Source organism: Brienomyrus brachyistius, chromosome 9 (assembly GCF_023856365.1).
Source record: "Brienomyrus brachyistius isolate T26 chromosome 9, BBRACH_0.4, whole genome shotgun sequence".
NCBI classification, from domain to species: domain Eukaryota; kingdom Metazoa; phylum Chordata; class Actinopteri; order Osteoglossiformes; family Mormyridae; genus Brienomyrus; species Brienomyrus brachyistius.
The window spans coordinates 11,380,967-11,407,186 of NC_064541.1; the positions used below are offsets into that span (position 1 = coordinate 11,380,967).

At 45.9% G+C, this 26,220-nt stretch overlaps 1 protein-coding gene and 2 long non-coding RNA genes across 3 annotated transcripts in view; 1 reads left to right on the plus strand and 2 right to left on the minus strand.

The window, feature by feature from the left end:
• The window catches only part of washc5 (WASH complex subunit 5), a 108,548-nt gene that overhangs the window by 66,616 nt on the left and 15,712 nt on the right, over positions 1 to 26,220 (plus strand). The window lies entirely within an intron of this gene.
• Positions 1,199 to 26,128, minus strand: LOC125748663 (uncharacterized). Its single transcript, XR_007399643.1, has 3 exons — positions 25,689 to 26,128; positions 2,274 to 2,408; positions 1,199 to 2,182 (listed from the first exon to the last, which is right to left on the minus strand). It is a non-coding gene; the product is annotated as an uncharacterized LOC125748663 (long non-coding RNA).
• LOC125748665 (uncharacterized) lies at positions 8,658 to 16,097 on the minus strand. The gene is made up of 2 exons (XR_007399645.1): positions 15,936 to 16,097; positions 8,658 to 14,569 (listed from the first exon to the last, which is right to left on the minus strand). It is a non-coding gene; the product is annotated as an uncharacterized LOC125748665 (long non-coding RNA).

Sequence of the window (26,220 nt, forward strand, 5' to 3'; positions counted from 1 at the left end):
CAAAATAAATTAGCTGGAGTGCGCTTCTTGTTTTCAAACCATTTGCTTTGGTTACATCAGAAGAATTTTAAGCAGCTAACAGTAAGCCCCTTAAGGGCCCTTTCACTTTGAATTTGTGATGGGGCCGCTCTGCATCGTTCATAGGTTGTGCTGCTTATGCGTCTGGCCTGTGTCTACCTGGGTATAAGGGGCCCAACAAAGGGGGGGGGGTTTGAAATATGTATAAATCCCAGGATTTCCAGAAGCTTCTGGAGCTGTAGAGTATGGTACTGGGGAGTAGTTTTTTGGAGGGGGGGGTCCTTAACTGGGCAGGCTAAACCGCACGGCCTGTAGATCAGACTCCCAGTGGGCTTTGCAAATGGCCCACAATGCAGTGGGGCACTAGGTTTTTTTTTAATTTTTTTATTTTTCTGTTCTTCACCAGGTCACTGGTTTCTTAAGGCTAATAATGAGGATTCATCAGCTAGGCAGAGTGAAATACCTTTATGTGGAATAAGCCTGGAATGATTTGGCTCCAGCTGCTGCCTGCTGACGTTCAGGCTCCGTGAGGCGTGCAGACCTGCTGGCTCGGCGGAAGGAGGAATCCGGAGTCTGACTCTCTTTGATCATGATAGACGTGATATGCAGGAACCTTTGGCCTGCTGCCTCTCAGGGGAGAGAAGTGTGGGTGGGTCCTTGTCATCAATGTGGCCTCTTCCTTGAGGATCCTGAACCCATCATGTTGTTGCTTTGGTGTTCTGGAGGACATCCAGCCAGGATACGGACATGGCGGAAAGGAAATCGCCACCCTATGAACCCCAGGGGGGTGTTAGCCTGTCGTATGCATTAATACTGCTCTAGACTGACATCTAGTGGAGCGCAAGGACTGGAAATCGGCGTCGGTGGAGAAGGCCACTTCACAGTCTGTACGCCTCCACAGCAGGCTGGAGTAGCTTGTGCTAAAGTCTGGCTCGAGTCATCTGGATCCCCCACTGAGTCCAGGTTGCACTCTCCCGGGGGGGGGGGCCACGTTTAGCCTCTAGCTGGGACCCGAAACACTGCGGGAAGTGCATCGTACAGCATGCATGTGAAGGACCAGCTCCTACCATTGCGTTCGACATCCAGACAATAGCCCCTGCCCCCCCCCCCCCACCCACCCCACCCAGAGTCAAGCTCCAGTCTCAGCATTAAACTCATTCTAAAGTGTTGAGATAATGGGAGATCCTGAAACTAGCTGATGTCTCTTTCTCTGGGGTGAATTTTGAATAGTCTCAGTGTGGCATGGAGGGAGCCCTGCTGTCATTGTTTTAGGCAAAGAAAGGAAGAGCGCTGCTGAAAAGATCAAACGGCAGTTCCCTCGGTAATACTGCAGTCTCCCGATGATTCATGAATATATTTTCGATGCTAAGACTCAGGGGGGTGGGACAACAAAACGCAGCAAATGTACCAGACATGGAGAATCCCGAAGCCAAGCTGAGAACATTACCTTTGGGGAGGCGTGGGTCACGCCCACCTTCTGCAAGGGAGTTTCTGTTCTGCCTTGAAACCTTTTTTAACACGTGGAAAAATCAAAAAATTCTCACGCTGAAATGTCAATGGTTACAAAATGCAAAACAATTTGCCTCAATAAGGGTCACAAGTTACATTCAAAGGGAGATATTACATTTCAGAAAGAAATTGAAATTCTATTTAACCAAATGCATCCTCACCCATAAATGGGGGGGGGGGCAAATCCCACTCCCACGCTGTTACTCTGCATGCTGTGTGCTCTTCCTGTCTTTACACAAATTTCTACTGGGTGTTCTGGTGTCCGTCTAGTTTCATGACTTATTTGCCCTAAGGTGTGTGTATGTGCTCTGTGATGAACTTGCATCCTAGATTGTCCCTTGTATTATGTGCAGTGAATAGCCGCTGGTCATCCTTGACCCTGCACTGGATAAATGGCAATGGATGGATGGATGGATGGATGGATGGATGGACGGACAGATGGATAGTGTTGAAAAACACTCGGTGTCAAGCTCACAATAAGGAGTGATGGGTGTGGCCTGCTATTAAGTGACTGGGAGCTGGGTGTCTGCTTGAGATCCGGCATGTCATCCACACCACAGCCACTTCAAGGTGAGAAAAGAACAGACATATCCTTCTGGACTCAGTATCTCCTTGGTGCCCCTGCTTCCCTGCTGAAGGCCGCATCTACATAGATCTGCAACGGTAGAACAACAGGTTCCCGATGAAACACAAGAAGACGTCACAGACGTCAAGCCGCTCCTGGGGGAGCGAGACGGCGAATCTACCTGAAGAAGATCCCTCTGCCTATTCTCCCTCTCTCCCTCCTCGGAGATCTTCATAACACGCATAAAGGACTTGTGGCATGTGGGCTTATTTTCATGGCACCATCAAAAGAACTGGAAATGCAGTCCAAACGCGGCCTGAAATTGTAAAAGCGGTTATGGCGGTAAGACCCAGCCAAAGGGGAAAGGAGAATTTAGGGACGCCCACGGTGCGGCGAATAAAAGAGGCAGGAGCTGGACGCTTAGGCGCAGAGTTTGTAAAAGCCTGGGGGGCCGAGAGCTTTTTATTACCTCCAACCGCAGCGGGATCTAAGCGGCCTTATTGGTCTGGAGAAGCTCTGCTTTGTGCAGCTGCTTTAGCCTAAGCCACTCCTCGCTTGCCCGACTTACCCGGTTAATGGAGGGCTGCTGGGGGTCGTGCTGAGTTTTAAACTGGGATAGTGGGGTCAGGGCTCGGGTACTGTCACACCTAAACAGCAATTAACCGCCTTTCCTGTGTATCAGCTGTATGGGGGATTCCCTCCCCCCTTTCTGTGCCGCAAACACATTCCAGCAACCCCTTCCTGAGAAGCTTTGCGTGGGTCTGCAGTTGATCGGGGGTTGCCGAGATGTTTGTGTGAGCTTAGCGGAGCCCAGCAGAGCTGGCAGCCCCGAATGCGTTGCCAAAGAATGTCGAAAGCGAAAAACAGCAGAGAAGCACTACACACAAGGCCACATATCGCGCACGTCCGTCTGTTGTGGTTGCACAATAGATGGTCTTTGCTGGATACTCTCACACATTTGAAGAATTTTACCAATTACAAACCTGGCCACACAGTGCCACCTGCTGGCCAGGGTAATTATGCACTACTAAGGAGCAATGGTTGTATATTTTACTTACTTTCATTTAACAGACACTTTTATCCAAGTGACATACTTTTTTTTTTTTTTTTTTTTTTTTTTTTTTTTTAGGAAACTGGGTCAGACAGTCCCTGGAGCAGTTAGGGGTTAAAGGCCTGGCTGGGGGGGGGGCAATGGTGACATCACTCTGCCAACCTTGGGATTCAAACCAGCAATCTTTGTATCCACACACCGTCCCCCCTTATTTCACTTATTTTTAATTGGGCGAGGAGATGCCAGCAGTTTTTCAATGAATGGCTCATTGCTTCATTAATCCGCACGGCGTCTCCTGGGAAAGACCCGCCCCCCGCCAACATGTTTTTGCCAGCAGGTGGCTTCTTAGGTTACACATATTTTTTAATTTCACTCGAAAAAAAAACTGAAAACTGAACTGAACTTGCTACAGAAACAAAAAAGCCGTTGTACGGCTTGTCTGTCCATGTCGGCACAGAGTATTCTTCACCAGTGGAGCTGCCTTGGTAAACAGCAACACAATAAGCTTGTGTGATAGCAGGTAAATGTTCCAATGGGTCGTGTTCTACTTGGTGCAAAGTCAGGTGAGCAGGAACCGAGGTTCGCCGGCTCTCAGTAGAAGGGCAGCCCTCACTTACGGGTCACAATCCAGTTACATGTGGGAAACAACCCACACTCTACTGGAAGACTCTGCTGCAGAAGGGACATGGATTTTTCTGCTGGCTAGGGTTTGAATTAGAGGACAGAGTTATGCTCCTCCTTTGGGGGTGGGGGTGGGGGTGGGTGGGTCAGGGGGATGCAGCTGGGCTGTTCTGAGGGAGGGAGACGCTCTCCCTCAGAGGTTGGGATCCAAAGAAAATATCAAAGGATTCCGCGCACCGGGCAAGATGTGAAAGACCTTAAAATAGCCAATAGGAAATTCTGTTTTACCTTTTTTATGCTAATGAGACACCAAGTCCACTCAAAGGTGCGTCGATGTGGAAAAGGTGTGTGATTTCAGCTCTCTGAGATAGTTGTGAAATTAGGTCACAGTAGATCCAGCCCATGTTCTCAGCGTAGACTTTCCAGTTTGAAATAAATTTGTCAAGACACCCATTGTAACTTTTTTAAAACTCTTCAGACCTTCATTGATGGATTAAAGACGCAGAGATGTTTCCAGCTCAACAACACCTTTCAATGGAAATCACTTAAAGAAATTCTTCAGAACCTTTCTGCCATTATACCCAGAGGCATCCCTCTGTAGGGTGACCTCTGCTTAATCGTATTCGGCATCCGACTCTGGTGTCCACGCCACCTCTCTTGGCTGCCTGGACGTCCCAGTAATGGGGACTGTGCCTTCAGTGTCCTTCCTGGCAAGCCAATGCACATTTTTACGCCAAAACGGGCCGATTGGCATGTAGCAGAGTAGCAGCAGTGGAGTTTTCATACTTCCTCAGTGGCAGAAAGTATGTCTGATGCAGTGAAATACCACAGTTGGAAATACCTGCTGTAAATTAGGAGCTAAACATCTTCACACCAATAACTTCACCCAGCGGCTGTTGCGCTCGCACTGCTGAGCAATGACTAATGAGGAATAAATTGCTAGCAAAATAAACATACAAATAATAATAATAGTATTGGCTGGTGAAAGGGATTATTTGCTGCCGTTAATTGTGTATGCTAAGCAAACAAAAGGAGAAAGCAATGGTGATATATTTCTGAGAAAACCGGCATGTCTGGACGGCAGAGCCAGAGCACAGGGTGTGCTCAGAGCAGAACCCAGGTTCTGTTTGAACAAGGTCTTTCTTCAGGGTGAATATGAAGTGGAGTAGATGCTGATAATGGACGTTGAGAAGGGACACTGAGAATGGACACTGACAATGGACGATGACTATGGATGCTGAGAATGATTGCTGACAATGGATGCTGAGAATGGACGATGACTATGGATGCTGAGAATGAATGCTGACGATGGATGCTGAGAATGGACGATGACTATGGATGCTGAGAATGAATGCTGACGATGGATGCTGAGAATGGACGATGACTATGGATGCTGAGAATGAATGCTGACGATGGATGCTGAGAATGGAAGATGACTATGGATGCTGAGAATGAATGCTGACGATGGATGCTGAGAATGGACGATGACTATGGATGCTGAGAATGAATGCTGACGATGGATGCTGAGAATGGACGATGACTATGGATGCTGAGAATGAATGCTGACGATGGACGCTGAGAATGGACGATGACTATGGATGCTGAGAATGAATGCTGACGATGGATGCTGAGAATGGACGATGACTATGGATGCTGAGAATGAATGCTGACGATGGACGCTGAGACCTGCATAGCAAACACAATGTCCCAGAATAACAAATGCAAACTTGCTGATTCGGAGCTCCGCGGTGTACTTATGGAGAAACATTACTCTCTTTTCTACTTTGAGAGCTTGTTTTCGCTGATTGTGATCGCTATCTGTTCTGTTACTCCATATTCCTTAATAAAAAGATAAGACTAAAGTAATACACTCATTCAGACAGAACTGAAAAGGACAGAGGTGATATGAACTTAGACACCCAGGGATGATCACCCATTTTTTGCTCCTGAGAAAGTGATAGTGCCCCCCCCCCCCCCGGCTTTGTAGGATCCAGGTGGTTGTGGACTGCAGTCTCTGAGTAGGATTTAGTCACTTTCCTGCAGTGGAATGCATCAATCTGTGCCCCATGAATATTTTGCTGATAATGATGTCCGGCAGATTACTTGCCGATATGACCATCTGGACTGAAGCACAGGAAATGATATGGACAGAGAATTGGTTACAGCGGTCACGGTGGTCATAGTCTGATTGAGCCATGCTTCTCTGAACACTGTGCCCACAAGTTCAAAGGTCTACACCCTACATAAAACTCCACCCCAGTAACATGGATGATGAAGTAGCTCTTTTAAATTATAGTGGTTAGGCCTCACTGCGAGCTTCCATTAGTATATTAATATACATAACAGGGAGCCTGAGTTCAGTGACCTGGTGTAAGGAAAATATTTCTGGAACTTTCCGCAACTGAATAAGATCAAAGCCTTACAAGAACATGACTGAACTGGCGTGTTCGACAAGCACAATTACTGTAGCATTTGTTTTTTAATGTTGTATGTTAACCGAATTTATTTTTATTTGTTGTCATAAACCCTGAAACTCATCGAGGCAGATTAATTGTTGCGCATTATTTAATTGTTCGTGTGGCATAACTAATGATTGCTCTGCACCTGTCATAATTATTTTGGTTGAGTTAGTGTGTTTGAAGCTCAGTTTTGCTTGTATCCCCTTGTCTGGCTCCCCGGCCCTCCTGTTTAAGAGAAGCTGCTGGATCTTGGCGTCACTTTCCCGGCTTGAGGGCTGAGCTCTGGCCTCCTTCCCTTTGAACCCTCGGGATGTGTGATGCCTCTCTTACCCTGAGAGTCTGCCCCGAAATCCAGACCAGGATTTTGTATCAACCAACCAGCTGAGCACTTTGTGACTGTGGGTGCATTCAATTACATGCAGCAGTTTTCAGTGCTGGCTTAAAGCAATGCATTCTGGTCTTGATGCAATGCATCATGGTTAGATTTTTTTGTCTGACTCAAGCCTGCGCTGCAAAACGTCACTACGTGTCACCATGTCACATGGTACAAAAACCTTGCTAGAGCAAAGCGACTTAAGACAGATCGTGCAGCGCCTCTCAGCCGGCTGCACAAACTGGAACCGCCTTCGTGACGACACAACTTTGCCCTTATTGGCTGAAGAGTTTAGTCATACGCATGACGTTTGTATCCCGGGAAGTTCCAATGCATTATCTGCTATTTCTTCCGAAAAGCACGTACTGTAAAGCAGTGAAAACTGGCAAAATAAAGTTTAAATAAATTACATAAATGCTCTAATAGTACACGTAAGTTAGTTGCTGCTTTATTTGTTTAATCATCTAGTCTGTGAAGAAGGCATTCAAGGAAGAATTGCATTGTTCTCTGTACTTGACAATATAAACTTTGAATCCTTGGCGTGAATGTATTTGATCTTTTCCCTGGCAGCTTTTTACACAGGGCCAATATACATAATAGTTTATTTTTTTCACTGCTAAAAATTTGGATGAGGAAGTTCCTTTTTGTATTTCTTTTATTACAACATTTTATTAGACAATGGTAGACCAGTTAAAATGATTATAGTTATAACTACCACATCATCTACTCTGCCTCCTGTTTTAATTCTGCCAGCACCATCTTCATCCCTAAGACCTGCTACTGCAACCCCACCTGTACCCCTGAACCCTGCCATTCGCTTCCATCCACCAGCAGCACACTCAGCAGGCCCTAGCGCTGTGGAAGAGGACTTAAACCAGGACATTTCAGAGTCACAACTAGGTATAGTGCCTATTAGGAAAATCACAATTAAATTTTACACTGTGAAATGACAGCATAATCTTTTCCTCTCAGAAATGAAACACCGGCTCACACTTCTACTGCTTGCAACAATAAAAAAACATCACACACAAGCCAGATTTTTATAAACAAGTCCATAAAGGCATGTTACAAAGGGCCCACAAATGCTCAGTGGAGCAGAGAAGGGAGAAAACTTGCAACATGTTGGCCACGTACAAAAGGGTTAAAGACAGGTGTCAGACCACTGGAGAAGCAAGAATCAACTGGGGCTGTTACACAGTAAGTAGAATAATGTTTACCAGTCTTGATATTAATGTTAACATCATGCCATTTTAACTGTACACTACTAATTAGGTCATGTAGTATAAGTTTTCCAACAATCACTACAGAATTTCTAGCTAATGTCACTTTGCTGGACTTAAACCTGTCTTTGTTTCTACAGATTATGGATGAAATATTTGGCCGGTCAGGAGTTGGGGGTGTCCCTGGGGGCACGATAACCTCCACGCTCCTCTTTACCCCTCAGCCAGAGCCTGATCCTGCTGTTTTAGCCAAAACAGCTACAGACGGGGCCACGGGTAGGAAACCAGCAAGTCAGGCTGGATCATTCTTTGAGTCATACGAAGACCACGCTGAGCGGAGAACTGCTGTGCCGGAGTCCCTTGTGCGGCCAGATTTGGAGAGGTTCAGAAGGCTGAAGGAGAGCAGGAGGAGAATCTTTGAGAAGAAAGTTCTCATAAGTCTTGGGCAAATTTCAAAGAGCTTGCAGGAGATTGCTGAAGGTCAACAAGGAATTGCTAAACTCTTGCAGAATGTAAAAAAACTGTGTGCCACGTATCATCATTCTCTTTGGGTATTCCAATCTCATAACATTTACATTAAAGACAGCAGTTGGTTAGGCAGTCCAGGTCTCTATGGACCAATATATTCCCTGCTGATTTGGCCTGGTTTCGTGGCTCCCAGGTTCCATAACCTGCCCCAGGTAGGTACAGCAGGGGCCCTGAACGTGAGACACTGCCATTAAAAAGTAAATTACAAGGTGCAATACAAAAGTTCCTGCAATGTCTGCATAAAAAGCAATAAAAATGCACTTGATTTGCATGTTGCCACCATCTCCTTTAAAATAAAGTCAATACAATGATCCAAATTTGTCAAAGTGAACTTTATTGTCATCTCAACCATAGAGAAGTATACAGTGAGAGGAAACGGCAAAGCTCGGGGTCCACAGTGTAACAAATACTTAAAGCAAATAGAAATGAAAAACACAACACGACATTGTGCAAAGACAAAGACTGTGCAAACCTAGACACAAAAGTAGCAGCAGTGTGACATATAGCAAGTAATATGTAGATTAATGCGATGTATGGTCTTAGTGTATGTACATCAGGCTTATCAGAATAGCAGCATGGCATGCAGTGCGTGATAATATTTAAGAACATGTGTAAACAGCTGACAGGTCAGAATGTCTCACGGCTAAAGAATAACAATAGGCACGGTACAGAACAATGATGATTCTTCATATCGCAGACATGACAAAGTGACAAATGCAATGTGCAAGAGATATTTAAAGGTGGTGTGTGATTTCCAGTACTTTTGGTCTATGTGCAAACTGGACATTACAGTGAAGTGCCTGTGCATGTATATAAATTCTGCATAGCAGTGAATGAGGCAGTGTGGAAGATTCCAGGGGGGCCTGAGGAGCCTGACAGCCTGGGGATAAAAACTGTCCTCCAACCTGGTAGACCTGGCTCTGATTCTGCGGAACCTCCTCTACTCAGGAGAGTGAACAGTCCATGTGAGGATTCCTGCACTATCCCGCAGGCCTTGCAAACACTGCGCTTGTGAAATGTGTGCTGTAGCGAAGGGAGAGGCGCCCCGGTGGTGTTCTCTGCTGTTTTCACTGTCCTCTGCAGGCGTTTGCGATGGAACGTGTTGCAGTTGACGCACCAGGTATTGATGCAGCTGCTCAGAACAATGTCGACGGTGCCTCTGTGGAGGATGGAAGGGAGGAGCCTCGCCCGTTTCAGCCGTCGCAGGAAGTGTAATGCTGGGCATTCTTGGTTAGGGAGGAGGGGGTGCCTGTTCATGTAAGTTCCTCAGTTATGCACACCGAGGAACTTGGTACTCCTTACGATCTCCACAGCTGACCCATTCATGCTGATGGCAGTATGGACAGGAGAAGTCTTTCAAAAATCCATGATTATTTCTTTTGTCTTTTTTCAGCACTGAGAGATAAGTTGTTGTCCCTGCTCCATGCGGACAGCCGTTCTACCTCCTTTCTGAATGCAGTCCCTGCTTATCAATCTCAGCACAGTTGTATCATCTGCAAACTTGATGATGTGATTGGTGTTGTGTGCTGCTACTGTATGCAGTCATAAGTCAGCGGGGTGAACAGCAGAGGACTAAGTACGCAGCCCTGCAGACCTCCTGTACTGCTGTACTGTGATGGTGTTGGAGATGCTGCAACCTGGCTGTACAAACTGGGGCCTCTCTGTCAGGAAAGCCCAAATCCACTTGCGGAGAGTGGTGTTCAGCCCTAACCTACTCAGTTTCACAATCAGCTTTTGAGGGATGAATGTGTTGAAGGCTAAGCTAATATGTATAAACAGTTGCTTGTACGTGTAACAGGCTGAGGTGTTTGTTTGGCTGTGGCTCGGCCTTTATAAGCTATTGCATAGTGTGTCTCTGTAATGAACTGCCTGTTCATTTTAGAGGCTGAGGGGGATAAATGTCATCATCCAGGGCCTCATTGTTTATTATGTCAGGGTGCTGATCCCCAGGGTCGTAGGGCAGGTTGTATAGGATGCAGCAGACACACACTACTGAACTGATCTTCTGAATACCGTCCATTTGCAGGTATTTCAGTCAGCGGAATTTGAATTTTAATACAGTAAAAATCCAGTTATAACGGACTTCAAGGGACCTGGCAAGACAGTCTGTTATATCCAAAGTCCGTTATGTCCAGAGTTGTTGTAGCCCAGAACACAACTACAGGACACCATTTACTCATATCACACCCCAGCAGACACACTTGTGGTATAGATTATTATATTGTACATGTAGTAATCCAACTTTACCTGACCAGATGCATGACTATTAATAATCTTACCTAAGTATCTGCGCTGGATATCACCGGCACGCCACACGCCTTATAGGCGGAGCCTGCGTGTCCGTTATAGCCGAGCAAAACCACAGCTACCACTGCCTTAGTTACTTTGATCATGTTCACACTGGTGCCAGTTCCTGTCTAAGGAATGGTACGGGTGCTATTGTGCTGAAAGCAGAGATTCTCGGATGATAAATATTAAATATAAGGCCTGTTGGTTTGGGCAGGAAGATCACAGCCTCACCAGGAAGATTTCCACGGGTATCAGAAAAATGTGACCCAGCCAGAAAAAGGGGGGGGGGCTGTTTGTGTCTCGGGGTCCAGCTCATATGGGTGATTTAGTGAGGATACAAAGCAGAATGATAATCCAAAGAAGGACCCTGCTCTTATTAAAGCAATTTTTAAAACATCCTGTTTTCAATCAATAAAGGTGGAAAGATTAGTATCTGGCTGTGTACCGAAATAACTTTCGATCGAGTCGCCGTCTTCTGCAGCAGCCTGATATCAGACACGGCAGAGATGTTGCAGTTTGTTCCAGGTTCTGAGGCTCAGGGGGGGTAACGGAGCCTTCTAGAATGCCACTTTGGGATGTGGGAGGCTCAGCTTAATGCCTCACCCTGGGCGAGCAGCTACTAATTGGGACGGGCGTCTGGCGTTGCCGTTGGATCTGGTTGCCGAGGAGCCCCATGGAGACGGCGGGCTCTGCTTTGTGCGGAGCAGGTGCCCCGAGACCCAGGAGGATCACAAAATAGCAGGAACCGACCAAAGGGAAGAGCCACGACTGGCATGTACACTCATAGACATGGTGTGCTGACGACTCTTATCACCGATACTGCAAAGGAACTGCATGAATCCACATGTGGTTCACATCATTAAGCTAATCGGCTGGGGTGTAGAGATGGGCCCACGTAGCGTGTAGCACTGCTGGCTCGTACATCCAGGGTCGGGTTCGAACCACACCCCTGTTCTGTTTCCATTTTGATATTTCTCTTGTTCAGGTCCCCTTCAGGTCTTTGTTTTCCCTCCTACCGTCAAATGTGTGTCTTTGAATTACCCAAAGTGTTTAGCAGTGCACTATAGAAGAGGATCCCCAAAACTGAACAATAATCGAGTGCGGGACACTCCAGATAAGAATGGCCCCGATTAACGGTGGTTCCTTTTGTGTTTATAAACTCTGCATGAACCCCAGAGCCCCTGTTTGTCAAAAAAAGATGAAGAAACACTAAGAGTAATGATTACAGAGAGTAATGATTACAGAGAGTAATGATTACAGGCCAAATTGTAGGCATATGTGCTTGGGTGTGATACCGCATGCTGTAGACAGGGGGCAGTAGTCAGTGCCTTCCGTCAGCACTGGGGAAATCCAAAAGGTGAGGGTTAGCCGCAATGCTGAGCACCTTAAAGAGTCACCTGTGGGGCTGGGTTTGGGATTCTGGGCCATGTGGAGCAGTGGGTTGGCGTGGAATCAGGTCAGCCGGTGGTCTTGGACCTTGGTTGCCTTCTGTAACGAAGCCTTCTCACGCTACATCGCGAACCTGTCCGATGACTCATCAGACGGGTTCTCTGCCTGTTCTCTAGCTGTGTGGCTCTACTCACTTTTTGACTCTCAATGCGGCGCAGAAAAAAAATGCGTGGTGCAGCTACCGCGGAAAATTCATGGTTTTCAGATGACCTGACATTCCTGCCTTATCGTGTCAGGGGTAGGACCTTTAACCGCGCTGCCGTGTCGCGGTGTGTGCTGGCGTGTGGAGCCCACAGGGCGATCCGGCAGCGAGGCACGCATCCTGCTCGTTAAAGCCTTCACATCTCTGCACGCGTCGCAGCGCTGCTGACACCCGCTGGTGGGACACTTGCCAGGAACACAGCAAGATCAAGGTCACAAGGGAGGGACATGTTTTCATTAAAAAAAAAAAAAAAAACGTTTAAAAAGTTATTCCACAAACTATCTCGATGTTGTATTTTTTTAGTGCAGTTTCACAGAAGTGCCATCGACTATGAATGTTCTAGATGCCGTACAAAACCTATGATGATGGTGATGGCATGGAGAGAACAGGTCCCTGAACAGGTCCCTGAACAGAGTTGAACCTACAACCCTTTGGTCACATGGGTCATGCTTTATCTGCAACACCACCACTCCACCGCTTTAGGAAAATACAGTTTAGAACTTTACATAATCATGATTATGAAATATGTAGACATCGATAGCTCATGGGAGTTTTACTTATATAATAATGTCCTGAGGGCAGAAAGAAAAATGATTGGTTCAGAAGGATAACCAATCAGATTCTAGAGGAGGTGGGTTCCAGTAACTAAAGAAGGTGAGACCAACCAATCAGATATCTGGGATTCTGCATCTAGTTGCTTGGACCCACCTCCTCTGCAGTCTGATTGGTTATCCCTCTGAACCAATCATTTTCTGTTCTACCCTCATAACATTTTAGTCATTTATGTTCACCATGTCATTCAGTTAGTTACACATCACTCAAAACCATCCATGAAAATTGCTCCAGATGCAGAATTTGTATTGGACTAATTTGAAACATGTTTTTAAAGCATCTTTTCCCCCTGAATTATGTAAAGATCTGTTACAGATTTCTGGCCAAAACCTGATAGCAAAACCCCTTATTAATCCCTGTCAAAGGCTGGTTGCTGGGGTATATAGAGTGAGGCCTACAGCCCTGAGCTGGTTTCTGGTGAATCTGACAGTGCAGTTTACTGTAAACTGCTGAAAGCAGACAGGACACCGTACATTATCACACAGTCATCCCTAAGCAGGCTTGCTCCCACACGACAGATTTAAGCTTTCTAACACAGTCATGCTTCTGTGAAATGCTGAAATATTTTGTCAACGTTAGTACCTGGATTCATAAACTTTGTAGATTTAAACATTTAATAGCTCGAACATCCCGGAAAAAAACTGACACATCTATCCATAGCACTAATGCAGCGTAACGTCAAGATGAGCCTGGAGTTCAGGAACCACATTTCAGGAACCACCGAGCACAAGGCAGGATGCACATATGATTTACAGACAACAGTTCGTCTCACTGTCTTTGAGCTGCTGGAGGATTCTGAAGCACCCAGAGGAAACCCACACAAACGCAGGGAGAGCATGGAAACTCTACACACCCAGCCATGGGTGGGATAAGGATGTTATACCCTCAAGGTGTGAAGTTATAACACCACCTATTTCGAGATCGAAATCTCAAGCCTAGATGCTGACAAACAGCATGCTACACTCGACCTTAGTTATTGTAAGCTGTGAAAACTTTACATAACGTGTTAATCACAGCAGCAGCTTGGAAATATTCCAGTAGTATCTGGCGCTGAAAACAGGAATTTTATGTCAAAATAGGCAACCTAGTGTTTCGGACATCAGGTACAACGGACTGTACAAGGTCCAGGTTCTCGTGAGATTCCACTCGCCCCAGACGTCACCTGTCTGCCTCCTTATCTTCAGGCAAACACTACAGGGCCATACAGACACAAACCACAAGGCTGAAAACAGCCACTTTCCAAGAGTGGCCAGACTCCAAGACCATTAAAGCAGCTAGCTAGCTGTTGTTTACACATGACAGTTTGTTTACACACTTGCCACTTTACACTGTGACATTATTTATTACCATAAATCCAGGTGTTGCTTTATTTATTGATTGTTGTTGTTGTTTAGCGTTTATTTACTGTCACTGTAACTGACCTTTGACGTGTGTTTTTTGTCGTTGTTTCCCGATGCCACTTTTAAGAGTGACTCTTATCGACTCTTAAAGTGATTTTTTCATTGTATGTGCAACAGTGCGATGACAATGAAGAATTCTGATTCTGATTCTGAGTCTGCATCGGGTTTGGCGCCATACCTACATTGAGTATCCGGTGAGACCCACCAGTTCAGTGGGAGCAAGTGCTGAATCTGCTCTTGGAGGTAAGAGGGACCTTCTCCATCTGTGGACATCTTCCAGCCCCAGACAAAGAGGCACATAGCAGTTATGAGACTCTGCAGCTGCCTGACAAACTCCTACAGCTACACTGTGTTTTCCTTCCTAACAAACTGGCCAGGTTAAGTACACCTTCCACACGGCTACCAGGTTGCATCAGAGCCCAACAGGAGGGATAAATAAGTAATAATCACATGTTGGACAGTGTTGCATGGAGGCCCAGCAGATGCCATTGTCTCTTCATGCCCCCAGGGCTGCTGGTTGAAATATTAACCCAGCTGCGCTGCCGTAGTGCTGCCCCCCCCCCCCCCCCCCCCCCCCCCACCCGTGTCTGTGTTGATTTTCCGCCACGATCCCAAGGCTGTTCGGGTGAAACGCTGGCTCAGTCTTGCCGCAGATGGGAGCCCTCTGTGGCAGCCTGGGAATGTGCTTTAGATACCCCCCCCCAATTAGTTAAGCGGTCACTGATGCCACATGAATGCAAAGTGCGACACCCAATAAGGCAGCGCGTGGCCGTAAATTCACAGTCCCTCTACACGGCCTCTCCCTCCCATTTCCAAAGAGCCATGGTGTCCATGGCAACCCAGTAGCTCTCCATCAGTTTGCTTTTTACAAAACACAGGACACAAAATGCTTGAGTGCCAAAGCTATTCCTTCCTTAATCACTAACCCAACTTCCCTTTTCTAACAGAGTTCATTCTCTGTTATTAGTACTAATGATATATGAACATTTCTTGCTTGCTTGTGGCCCGTTATCTTAGCATCCAGTCTTGGGTGCCCGCTGCCTCTAGCCCTGCACTTCCTGGAATAGGGGTCCAGGCTGTGCCCATGTACTGGGTCAGTGGTTATACAAGAGGATAGACAGACATAATGTAATACATCAAATGTCGTTTTGCACCCACTTTTCCAAACCCTACAAAGTAAAAGAAAAAATTCTTCCCACCATTAATTTTAACGCAGCACCTGCGTAAATCCATCAGTCTCTATTCATCAGCTGTTTGGGGGGGGGCGGCTTTTGTTGGTCAAATTGTAGGTCAGTCCATTTGTAAAGCTGTCGCCTCCCTTTACTTATTTTTAAGCGTGTGACTCCCCTTTGCATTTTCAAAGCCGCCATCGGCTCCCGACGCTCAGTAAGCTTTTATCGAGGTGGGGGCCACGTTCCTCTCCAAACTTTAAACGAACGCAGCTGCCTTACATCAAAGCCTGTCCCCGGCTCTCGAAAACGAGGACGTGAGCAACCACACGGAGGAAAAATAATGGCAAAATGACCCAGAACTAATGGACACAAATCATTCCCTGCGTCATGTCTTATCTCTGTAAACACTCTTTCTATATGCACTTAGTCGGCTCTGCAGGTGAAAGTCTCGAATGCTTCAAAAATACCTCTTAATCAGGACACGGTGACCATGCACACAGCCCTGTGGACACATGCAGGACGCCCGTTCCACCCGCGAAGGTCGCGCTCGCTCCTCCGTGTTCCGGACCACCCTGGATGTCCGGGAGGGAATCGCTTGCTTTTCATTATGGGGTTTCACTTCCTGACATCTCTGATGACGAACACGGGGAGAGGACGTCCCCTCAAGTAGCAGAAGTGGTGCCGGAAAAAAGAAGAAAAAAAAAAGATAGAAAACTTTTCATCAGGAGGAGATGGTGATGAAATGCGTAGAAATGCTTTCTGCCCTAGAGAGTGTGAGCAGAATGTGAATTTAGCAGCTGGGTTACAGGTACCGCTCAGCACTAGCAAACGTGGCTGACGGAGGGGAATCTGCACGGCGCACAACATATCAAAGCTCTATTAGAGTCGTGGCCCTTGACCAGCGGCATCCGCAACCCAGGTCCGGCTGCTCATTAAACACTTTAATTCAGTCACAACCGGGTTCTACTCTATTAACCTCCTCTGAACTGCAGTCAGTTCAGTTTACTTTATTAGTTGTCCAGAAACCACTTTTCCTTATTTTTTTGTTTGTTTAGCTGTTATAATAATTTTTATTAATTTTTTTAAACGCGAACACTAAATTGATCGAGGGAAAAACGAAGGCAGTTAGACAGCAGAAGCTCGGTTAGTGTTCGAAGTGTGAAAGTCATGGCAGTCAGGATGTTGCGGGAAGTGTGTTCACCCAGAAGGGGAGGGAATGACTCCACCCACCCTGAACATGGGGCGGGACTCAAACCCACATCCATGAGCTCCACTGGGCATAAAAACTTCTTGTTATGTATGATATATATCGGTGAGGCAAGGGAAGGTTCACTAGAGTGAAAGTTTATTTCCTTAGTGGGGCAAAACGTTTAGCCGGTGCACTGAAGCAGTACAGCTCATAGCTCATTCTCCTGTCCCCGGGAACCGGGCCCAGCCTGGGCTGATATGGGGGGGGGGGGGGGGGGGCTGGCTCGTTTCCAGTTTAGCACAAAGGCAGCGGGATTAAGGTGAGTGACCGGAGTCCTGAGGTCGGGTGCAGCGAGGCATGTGACTCCGAGTCAGTCTGTGGCACTGATACCTGCACTCAGGCTGCTATACCAGCTTGAGGCTCCTCAGATCTCTACCCCCTTCATCAGAGACGAGGGAGAAAAGGCACAGATTCCTCGGAGGCAGCAATCAGCTTAAAGGAAACGTCAAACAAAGCGCGTAGATAAAAAGACGTGGCGAAGGATAAACATATGTGGTGGTTATGGGGCCTTCTTACACAAACGAAGAGGGCTGACTCACTGAATCGGCCCGAGCCGCCCTGCTTCAGGTTTAATATTCTGCAACCTGGGCGTTAGGCTTCAGAGCAAAGGCGTCCTTATGCGGTCAGTCGCTAGATTGGTCAACTCAAGAAAGGCTGCAAAAATGAGGAGACGTGTGCCAGGCCCCTGACTCATCCTGGCACAGATGCCACGTGAAACTGCAGTTCTTATCAGGCAGGGATGTCCACCCTCCCTGCACCCAACTCACCTTAATTTCCTCCCCGAGTACAGTAAGAAAAAAACCAATGTCAATGTCAGTGTGCGTGCCCCAAACACGCTTCCACTCATGGTAATCAGAGTATGATTCTACAGATCAACGAATACGCTCAATACGCAGGGTCTGACCCGGAGTTTGCATGGTCCCATCTAGTCACGTTGAGTTTCCTTCCAGAAGTCTGGCTGTGATCTTTGGATGAACTGGCAAATGGTCCGTACTCTGCTTATGTGTGGATGTCTAGCCATGGATCTGAGACCCGAACGGACAAACATCTTCAGATAACCTATATTTGGATGAATAGATAAAATGAATGGGGGGGGGGGGAGGGTAATGCACTGGAAGTACGGCTGGGCGATACTATTTCTGGGCAAAATATTTCATTATGATGATGTTTTTCATATTAGCTGCCATCGATAATTATCGCAAGATAATCCAAAGTCATCATTGCTCTATTTTAAAGCTCCATTTCTGCTTAAAATTCCCTTAGGACGCCCTTCAAACAGATTCAGCGACTGTCTCGTTGCTCATTCCAGGGGGACGATGTGATATTGCTGGTAGAGTTCTCAACCATCCTGTATTGAAGGAGTAGGAGATCCGTCCCATTTTGAACCAGCGTGGGATACGATATGCTCCATATTTCATGAGATTGAAAGTGAAAACCCTAATTGCTGGTCTCTGTGACTTTACCCGCTTACATTCTGTGTGGTCTACAGCATGGCGAAGCTTCGAGTGGTGAAATAAATTCACAATATTCCCAGCTTTCAGGAGAGTTCACACTGTTGCGCGTTGTATTTTAAATTGCCAAAGTATTGCCACACCCATCCCCCCTTTTCTCCTTGTTTATCCTTTTCAAGAAGATGATGTGACTTCTGAACTGTCACTTTCTTCACAGACACTTGAAGCTTCCTCTGAGAGAGTCTTCCGTGATATTAGCGAAGCTGTAGTGCTCCGCTAACCCAAACAACCTTGCTGTGTCTGTTGGACGTAGGTTATCTGAATAGCATAAGACTGGTTGAAATTGTATTTATCCCTGTGATGCGATAGGCTGACGTCCGCTACCAATGTTCACCAGCGACAGTTTTTCAAGCTGTTTGAATTTTATATGATGATAAATCGATGTGATGTTCATATCGCCCAGCCCCTACTGTCCAGCCTGCTTTGCAGTTCTGGCGGCTCCCCGATGTAGCATCTCGAAATTGTCGGTAGTGTGTGATTGGGATGATAAGGTTCACTGTTTCGCATCAGTGCACCGGCATTCCTGACGAGATTGAACCGATTAAAAGACTGTGCACTGGATACAACCTGGAATGAACACAGGGTGCATCGTTTCTAACATCTTTGCATCAGTACAATCCGATTCATTAATATATAATTATTAGTACAGACCCTATGCCCTTGTAATTTAGAAATGTGACCAATAATTTTCGACCAATAATTTTATTTTTAGATTGATTCCCCATCATTAAACTGTTTCTCTATCGGTATCAAAGTGAACTGCATAAGATCATATTCTTTCATATCGCATTGTATTGAATCACATTGTGTTGAATCAAACTGACTTGAATTGCACTTGAATATCACCTTAGTAGCTGTTATGTATCTTTAGATACCTCATATGTATCTTTAATATATTGGATCATATACATCGAGATGCGTATCACACCGGGCTCAGCTATGGAGATGCACATCCATTCTGTGTGTGTGTGTGTGTGTGTGTGTGTGTGTGTGTGTGTGTGATGTTAGTCACCATCATAATCACCGTGGTGACAGGTGTATTGAACTCCTCCTGGTATACAGGCTTGATGGGTCCACCTTGGGCAGTCAATGCAATTCACACAATTTTCCTTTGACTTTGAAATGTTCCACACACACAATGCAGAAGTTTCCTGGGCTTGAGCAGTGCCCTGGTGGGAAATTGGAGAATCACCGTTACAACTATCCCAGACTGTGGCAGGCGTGAACAAGTTTACCTTGCAGCTAAGAGCAACAATATTAGCGCTCAGAACTTGCATAAAAGATATTTACACAGGGACATAATAAAAAACATTTAAGCTTGAAGAATGTAACTGCAAAGTTTGCAGTGCTGTCCCAGAAATAAGTGGAGTCACTTTCTTACCTCAAATTTCTTACCCCATGTTACAATCATCCTCGGTCTCCCCTACCTGTACACAGGTGTTGTGTGGCAAAGACCCAAACTTTCCCATGACCCAAAATGCCAAATGCAGATGTGAAACAGCAACTGGTCTTACTCGTTGTTCTGGTGTTCCTCAAACTCTCTGCTCCTGGGGGGGGGGGGGGGGGGGGGGGCTGTCCTGGTGTGGAAGACGGATATTGGGGTAGGGGCAATTATGGGATTAATCTTTTGTCTTAGGCCTTAGGCAAGAAGATGCTGTTGCATCCTGGGATTTTGGTTAGGCCTTAGGCAAGAAGATGCTGTTGCATCCTGGGATTGTGGTTAGACCTTAGGCAAGAAGATGCTGTTGCATCCTGGGATTGTGGTTAGGCCTTAGGCAAGAAGATGCTGTTGCACTCTGGGATTGTGGTTAGGCCTTAGGCAAGAAGATGCTGTTGCATTCTGGGATTGTGGTTAGGCCTTAGGCAAGAAGATGCTGTTGCATCCTGGGATTGTGGTTAGGCCTTAGGCAAGAAGATGCTGTTGCATTCTGGGATTGTGGTTAGGCCTTAGGCAAGAAGATGTTGTTGCATTCTGGGATTTTGGTTAGACCTTAAGTGAGAAAATGCTGTTGCATTCTGGGATTGTGGTTAGGTCTTAGGCAAGAAGAAGCTGTTGCATTCTGGGATTGTGGTTAGGCCTTAGGCAAGAAGATGTTGTAACTTTTGGGGATGTAGGGACAACACTTTGTCCTAGGCTTCGGGCCAGAGTATGTTGTTGTTGTTTTGGTGAAATGCAGGAGAGGGAGAATGGAGAGAACGCGCTGTGGAACACGCCGACCTGGCGCCAGTCAAGGAGCTGTCCTAAGTGGGAAGAGGGGATTTTGAGGGGTTTGTGAGGAAAGGCTGTCATGATAACAGTGAACCGCTGAGCAGTTAGGAGGGGAGAACCCTGCTTTTATTCTGTTTACGGTCAGTTGAGCTGCTAATATGAAGTATTTACTGTCATTGTAGGATGTAACAGATACACAAGTATAACCACTGCAAGTACAAGCAATATGTAATGATAGAATAAATTAGTCAATCGTGCAATCATTATGTATGTACTTAGTGAGCAAGACTGTAGGTTGGAAGAGGAAATTCAAGGATAGACATGCTATACAGTGACCAGACACGTGGAAGGAGGGAGGCTTCCTGTGTAATATTTAGCTGCTGTATGGCAGCATCCATTTCCTCAGTTTCATCAAGGTGTCAAAGGAAGGCGACACACAAATGAGACTTTGTGCTACGTGCTCTGAAGTCGGGGGGCTCAGCTGTTACATATTTAAGGGGAGACCTGGGGCTGTTACTGATTCCTGCCAGAGGGGGCACTGCTGTAAAAGCCCTTCTGAGGGGGCGATATACAGCAGCTCTGTAAATGGGAAATTCGGTCAGTTTCTGTTTAGTGTACTGAATATGTGGCCTGTCTACTCAATGCTATTTGGCGTCCTAGCAGGTCTGACTTCATGTGACATTGTATATATTACAAGTTGAACTTTGATGTCTTGCTTTCATGTATCTTGCCCTGATCTTAATATGAATTGTGTTGCTTTTCTTGCCACATGATTGATTCTGCAGTAAGCCCCCAAAGCACGGTACTTCTGTTTGACCGTAGACTTGATTATCTTCTCTCTCCCACCTCCCAGTTCAGTTCAAACTGGCTCAAACACTACTGACACGCAAAGTATTAAAGTGGAGGGAATGTCAATAATTGGTCGGGGTGTGAAAGCCAAGGCCCAGACCTAGAGTGAAACTTATTATCTGTCTCCATTCGCTGTGAATTTAACTGACACCTGCGCTGTGAAGCTTCTCCGGCTCCTTAAAGGATGTTAAGTCGCTTTGGCCAGGGTGATGTGGGCTGGGCAATCTGGGGATTTCTAGCTCATTAAAACTCTTTGGCGAGATCTCAGAGAAGCAGAGGCAGCGGCTTCCCAACCGTTATTAGCCTGGTTTGGCGTCTTCAGGCCTCTTTACCTAAGTGGACACTGGCTGTAAATCCTTGGGAATGCATAGGGTAGATTGTCACGCATTATGTGATTGTGGACAGAGAGGAGCTCGGGCTTTAGTTTTTCATTATGGAAAACACAATGAGGTACAGTCTGTTTTTTTGTGTTGACCAAGAGGAATAAGATGTCAGATGTTCTCACAGGTATAAGAAACCAATCAAAAAACACAGAGTTGCAATCCCAGGGACGTGCCTCTATCCGCCATCAGTCTGGAGCGCGGTCCCCAAGCAACACCTGCTGTATATTACTGGCAGGCTAGTAACACATTAAATTGGAGAGCTCTGTTCCTTTATGTCTGTCTCCTACTTCAGAGATCCAGATAAAGCTTCGCCATTTTATTAGCTACAGAAAAACGGGATATTACCGGGACCGGAGAGGTCTACTGATAAAGACAGTACGCCTGTGCTAAGGCTGTATTGTGAAAGAGTACCACACCATATCCCACTTATAAGCCCAGGTTACGTCAGATGACTGCAATAAACAAACGGGGCCACAGAGGACCCCAGAAGTACCCCTGACCCCAGGCAGTGTTGTCTACAAAATGGCAACATAGGTGTCAGATCTTATCAAAGCACAAACCTGCCACATGCCGCTTAGTCCCTCACGCCAAGCAGGGGCTGCCTTTGATCACACTTGATGACAATGGGCTGTAAGGACAATCGTGCACACTTGCAGGATCGAAGCTGAACCAGCTGCCTCCGGGACCTGGGGTGCGTGCATTATGTCATTACTCAAGAAGGGTCAGTAAATCACCAGTAAAGCGTTATGCAGTCGTGTCACGTTAGACAGGAATAGGTCTGAGGTGGCTTGAGGAAGTCAGGTCAATGCCGGGCTCCATAGACACAACCAGCAGTATCAATGGTGATAAACGCTGAAAGCGAGACCTCGTGCTGGCCAATGTCTCCCCACTAACTCTTTCAAACAGGCAGACACATTGCTTTTAGGTGTATTCACCTCCAGTGATATGGGAAGGAGGCACGCCAATGCATGCCTATTAAGTAAGGGTTCTCTGTGCTCCTCTGTGCATCCCGTGACCAATTGGTGATGCAGCATTCAGTCAATGGTGTTTCCCTTAAGAGGGTCAGCTGACTCTGTCCTACTGTCCACCTGTGTCCCTCCCCAGTGCGTCCTGATTGGCTCAGTGAAGCCTGTAGAGTGAATTGAGGTCCCTGGTTGAGGCGAGGGCGGGGGGTGGACTCCGCCCAGTTGAGCCTTTGATTTGGCATGATTGGGGAAGCCTGGAAGAAATAGCCAAATTTAAATTTGGAAAATGGAAGGAATGAGAAAGAATGATATATCTAGTTTAGTCCTCCGGGAAAAGACGTGGATTGATAAAATTTTGCATTTAATGTATTGATGCATAAAATCTCCAGTGAATTCAATGTCTGTATGTTTATCATACCGTAAATATTGAATAATGGCTCCCTTGAGAATTCCATTTCATGCATGAAAACCTCCATTTATTGCAGTAATCTGTGTTTAGTGGACATCACCTTGTCACACTGAACCCACCGGCACATATTAAGCTGACGACTGAACCCGAATTTCTGTTAAACTTTTTTTGTGTATTAAAATGTTAGTCTGGGTTAATTTTCATAACTTGGCCGGTGAATATAACCTTTAATCTCGTAAAAATGCAGCCTGTTTTTTCATCTCTGTTGCTTTGCAAGTAGCGGAACAAACATCAAACGTGTTTTATCTAGTCTTTACCGAGATTAATTGGAAAATGGGATTTTTTTTTCTTTTCATTTTCAGGACAAAACAATAAAATGTCAGTCATTATTCCAAAGGCTTTGGCTCAAAATTTTGAGCTTTCTGTGGTTATTTTTCAATTTTGTTTATGACTTCTGTTTATGAACTTTATTTTCATATAAATATCTGTGATGGCATGTTTACCGGTGATGCAAAAGTTTTAAAAGCAACTTGGGCCGACGAACTGGATCCAAGCATGAAATATGCTGTATGAAATATGAAACAATGACATAATAATAGAATGGTTGGATGTGGAACATCTCCTGCCAGAGGTGGTTTGGGGACCTATTTGCAACCTCATGAGGAGAATCGTCTCCTGCCCCAGCCATGAGTACCTTCCCACGAGCGGGACCTAGACAGGCTGGGCCTTAGGTGGCTTCCTGTTTTTATATTCTTTCTAGCTCCAGCTGAGCACATGATACACAGCTCCTCTCCAGACCAGAAGAGACAACCTCTCTTGAAAATCCATCAGCCGCAAAGATGTTGCCCCCATCTGACAGGCTGACGGTGTTTTCAGTGCTTCTCCACCGGTTATAGTGTGTGTCTGCATGCGCCGGTGTCAGATCCGAAGCACTGTGGTGTATCTGAGCAGTGGCAGAAAAACCTATAGTTTCACAGAAAAGCGCAGGTTATTTCATCTGCGGCTTTGTATAAAATGTTCTCTGCCGTATGAAGTCCCAGCGCCCTGCTTATCGTACTAAGTTTTGAGACCATACAGTCAAGACCAATGCAGTGTCATACAGAGCCTAAAAATCGTTTTGACCAGGACTTATGGAAAACGCCATGTGATGCCCTTGGTCTGTAACATAATTACATTTATATGATGCAGCCTGGAAAAGTGAAACTTGCATCTCAGGATTTTCAGGAACCGGGATTTCTCAGTTCACTTAAGCTAGAAGTCCTGATTGTCCAATAGGAATGCTCCTTACCTAAAGTCTTATGATTGTCCAATAGGAATGCTCCTTACCTAAAGCCTTATGACTGTCCAATAGGAATGCTCCTTACCTAAAGCCTTATGACTGTACAATAGGAATGCTCCCTACCTAAAGCCTTATGATTGTCCAATAGGAATGCTCCCTACCTAAAGCCATATGTTGTCCAATAGGAATGCTCCCTACCTAAAGCCATATGGTTATCCAATAGGAATGCTCTCTACCTAAAGCCATATGGTTGTCCAATAGGAATGCTCCCTACCTAAGCTGTTGTGATTGTCCAATAGGAATGCTCCCTACCTAAATGATTATTACCTCCCCCCCCCCGGATAATTGGTAAATATTGCTTATTCGAAAATAATAATATGCATGATGTACTGCGCGGATGAATGTTATTCTCTTTTCTCCTTTGAAAATACAGACTTTTCCTTATGACAGATTTCGGCCCTCTGCCTGTTCATTAGCAGAAGCTCAGCCTGCTGTATTGGTGGCTATCAAAGTATAGCATCAGCTATGGGATTTTTGAAACCAAGCGACCGCGACTGGGATAAACTGTTTTGGAAAATGGGTGAATAGATGGATGAATGAATTTCTGAAATGTAATCTTTCACTTATGACATACAGGCCTACAGCTGGCTGACAAAAATGCATGCATTCAGTCAGTGTGCCACCACCAAATCCATGCAGATAAATTTAATAATGCCACTATTTCAATTAAAAACTAACGGACTGGTGTGCACAGGTTGCTATCGTATAATTGTATTTTTTAAAAAACAGAAAAATCTGAAATTATTTTTCCGTCTCTCTGCGATAATCCATTTCTGTCTTGTGCGCGTATGTTCATGAACATTCTCTCCTTATCCTTATCGAAAACGTTTCGAAAAAAGGCAAAGTGACAGCAGATGGAGCTGTTTGTTTAAAAGACGTCGCTTTAAATCAGCGGTTTGTCATTAACGCCATCTGTCGGGCCCATTTCAATTCACTTAGTAGTTTAAGCAACAGTTTAACTTGTTTCAAAGTTGTATGATGGCCATAGAAAACTGGGACAGCCTGTTTATGAGGAATCATTATAATTCCTTTTGAATGATGAAGAGAAACAATGTAATAAACAAACATGATATAACCGTCAATTATTGGAAAACAATTATTCTTGTATGTAACCCTGTCCCAGAGCGCGGCACTTGTGCTCGGACCAGATAGCTGCCCATCTCGTGTATGTCAAGTCACATTCCAGTTACTTTTCTTAGCTCCCAGATGACGCAAAATTATGCATTTGTATTCGTCACCAGGAAATAGGGTGAGACAATGATATATTCTGGAATTTTAACAATTCGTCTGACGTGGAATCACTTACTTTCAGCTCCGTCATGTCAGGTGTTGTTAACTGATGAGTTTAGATACAGCTTCCAGGCATCCATCCATTTTCCATGGTTATTGAACCATCAAGCCCCTGCTGAGGGTGTTAAAATCGAGTTGTAAATGAGGGTGAGGGCTTCATTGGTTGGTGTTGGCTGTTAGGGCCAAGCGGTGGGCTTAGCAAACCCATAATGCATCTCTCAGCTTCCCTCCATTCCCCTCCTGTAGGGGGCAGGCATGCGTCTCTACACTTCAGCTGTTCCACCCTGTCATCCTTGCCGTCATCGACAGGCTCCATTTACAGGACCTTTGGGGTGGGGGGGGGCGGGGTACTCCCAGTTCCAGAGCTGGTTCCTCAAATAACTGGACTTCCCCCCCCCACCCCCCTTGCCTTGTTGTGCTTAAGAGTCCACTGTAAACATGCTGCAGTACCCTGGGGTGACCATGACTGCAAGGTGAGGCGGTGGGATTCATGTCGCTTTTAAAAAGCACACAGTGGGTCACGTGTGAGTGGTCGGGCTGGTTGCTGT